General features: G+C 42.7%; 1 pseudogene; it reads right to left on the bottom strand.

The window, feature by feature from the left end:
- Window positions 1-862: 862 nt before the first annotated feature.
- LOC101582817 lies at window positions 863-2,028 on the bottom strand (annotated as a pseudogene).
- Window positions 2,029-2,928: the final 900 nt, after the last annotated feature.

The following is a 2,928-nucleotide window of genomic DNA, read 5'->3' on the forward strand; positions in this document are numbered from 1 at the left end:
GCTCTCCAATATCTCTCCCTTAAATACAAGAATGGATTTCTTGAGTGTTCTTGCAGGGTTCCATATATGGTACACAGGCTTTGCATTTGGACCTCCTAAGAATAATACGGGGGTCTGATATATAGTTCAGCAGCATAAGCACCTGCCTGGCAAGAGCAAGGTCCTGAGTTCAATCCCTGGAACAACAACAACAGCAACAACAACAGCAGCAACAACAACAACAGCATAATGCTGGACTTGTCCAACATGATGTTCAGAGATAATTTTTCAAGTTTTACTAGTAATCCAAGAAAAAAAATTAATCCACCTATAAAAGCAGTTCCATCTTCTCATGATGTGGATATAAATTGTCCTTCCAAAATTTCCTATATTTGAAAGATTAAATTATGAATCAGGCTTACATACATCAGGCTTTCTGATTTTCCTTTAGATTTTATGAGTCTTATGTTCCGTGGACTGAGGTCAACAGAACCTCAGTTCGCTTTAAGTCAATGCCAGGCATAGATTTTTATTTTATTTTACATTTTAAAGAGAATAAAAATATTTTATTTTATTTTTAAAGGATTTTTATACTATATTAAAAAAAGTCATAAAATAAAAAGGAAATTGGGCAGGGGAGATAGTTCAGTAGCATAAGCGCTTGCCTGGCAAGCGCAAGGTCCTAAGTTCAATCCCCAGCACCGCAAAAAAAAAAAAAAAAAAAAAGGAATTAATCAACATATATATCAGAAGTCCCTCCAGCAGTCCCAGTATTCACCAGCTTTGCCCATTTCTGCTCACAACATAGATCTTTTAAGGATCATTGTCTTTGCTCAGTCCATAGCTCATTCAAAGATCTTGGAGATGACTCTAGTCCTTAAAATCAAAATTGTTCTGCCAAATCCAAGACTCTGAATTTGTACAAATTGTAGAAACATGCTAATGTCACCCTTCCACCAAAACACCTCCCATTCGGATCATCAACAGCTTTAATTGCTGATTCAACTCTCTCAAATTCTAAAAATATTCATACTGCTTCATCACCAGGGGCACCAGGAATGCCAAATATCACACCTTTTCCCACTTTGCCATATTTTTCACATTCTTCCTGGGTTTCAATTTCCAAATCTTCATCGATTTCTCCTATGCCAACCACGATGCTCAGTAGGACCACTTTAGTAGGGCCTTTAAGTATTTCGGTTAATGGGTTTGAATCCGACCTCTTTGATGCATCCTTCTCCGTGGCATCATCACGCACAATGATCTCGGCCCGGTTTGCTCATCTTCTCCACCAACAACGCGGTGTGCAGCCCCTGCCCGTGCATGCCCAGACCCCGGCCTTCCCGGAAGCTGTAGTTCTGCATGATCTTATGTGCTACTGTGCCACCCATGTTAGCGAGGAAGGAGTTGCTGGGTCCAGTTGGAGATCTTGGCTTATCCTGTTCCTCATACCCTGCGGGAGGAAGAGTAGCTTCGGAAGACTGTGATGGAGTTCTTGAGTCCTCTTCCTAAGGAAAGTCTCGGGGTAACTCTTTGTCTTTCTCTACAAGAGAAGTAGGTGGTACAATAGCAGCTCCTCCCATACTTTTTTTTCCCCTCTCCCCCTCATAATCTTCACCTTCATCAGAATCTGAATCTGGTCGCCTTGAAAACCCACTAGCTTCCAGTCTGTCTTTACACCTCTTTTCTCTTTCTTCTGTTTCCTTCTGTCTCTCCAGTTCCCGCTGTCATTCCTCTCTTGGGCACTTCACTGCTTTCTCACAGTCATTAGGAAACATAGGATCGCGTTCGCCAGCTAAAGGAATGGGAACTTCTCCCATAGAAAAGCCGTGGGAAGAGGGTCCCTCAGGCCTGCTGCAGTGTGTAGTGGAGCCACTTTGCTTTAAGTCAATGACAGGAGCAAGGACGATACTTGGTTTTGTCCTTTGGCTCTTTCCCTGAGTAGAGCTGCCTTCACCCAAGGCTGAGACTTAGAAGCTTGAAGGTTTTGGACCAGCCTTCTGTTTTTGAGCCACTGGTTTCCACTCCCAGGTCATCTTATAGGGACATCTTTTTTGTTTTAATGCAGGTCCACTAGGCCGACTCGGCCCGTGGGCCACAGCGGCAGTAGCGCTGAGCCCGCTGCACTCCGCTGAAAGCCCAGGACCATGGGAGTCAGCGCTGGTGCCCACCCTCCACCGGGTCTGCAGGATGCTCTGCAGGTGCAGGGTAAGGGCTAAAAGTATTTTTAAAATTAGAAATGGTACCGAATTTCACTAATCAAGATGAAAGGAATTCAACACTGTTGGTTATATTGCATATTATTGTCTCCAAATTAGTTGTTCAGATTATCAGGTATAAGCATGAAAAACTGATCAAAAATTCAAAAGAAGAAAAAAAATAGCGTCCATTTACTGTTCCTTTCACTAGACCAGTAGCAGTCAGTAGTTCAATTGTCCAAGCCATCCTATGTATATAAATACGTATTTTTTTTCCATTCCTACTTTCTTTGTTTTCTCTTTTCCGTCATCCCACTTGTTCCGTTCCTATAAGTAGGTTCTCTTCCTTTCACAATATCTAATTCACCTTTCAGATTTCATTCACTTTTCCAGGTTCTTAAACAAGTCAGATGATATAATTTTTTTTTTTTTTAATTTTAGAGAAGGGTCTACAGGGTGTTCAGAGTCAAAATACTAGAGTGGAATCATAGTTGTACGCCTGTTTACAGCCTCCCAGGAGCTGGGATTACAGGTGCAGGCCACCATGCCCAGTCTCAATTGCTGTCTCAGCATGCCCTGGGGGGGGGGTGGTACAGCAGGCATGGAGATCAAGCCCCTGGCCCCTGTGCTTGCTTGCAGGCACTTTAATCCACTGAGCTATTTGGCCGACCCTCAATATGATGTTTAGACAAGAGGGTTGGATCTATTTCACTTATGAGTGTGGTCTCTAGTTGTATCAATTTACCTATAA

This window comes from Octodon degus, unplaced genomic scaffold (assembly GCF_000260255.1).
Source record: "Octodon degus isolate 3935 unplaced genomic scaffold, OctDeg1.0 scaffold00028, whole genome shotgun sequence".
Classification (NCBI taxonomy): Eukaryota; Metazoa; Chordata; class Mammalia; order Rodentia; family Octodontidae; genus Octodon; species Octodon degus.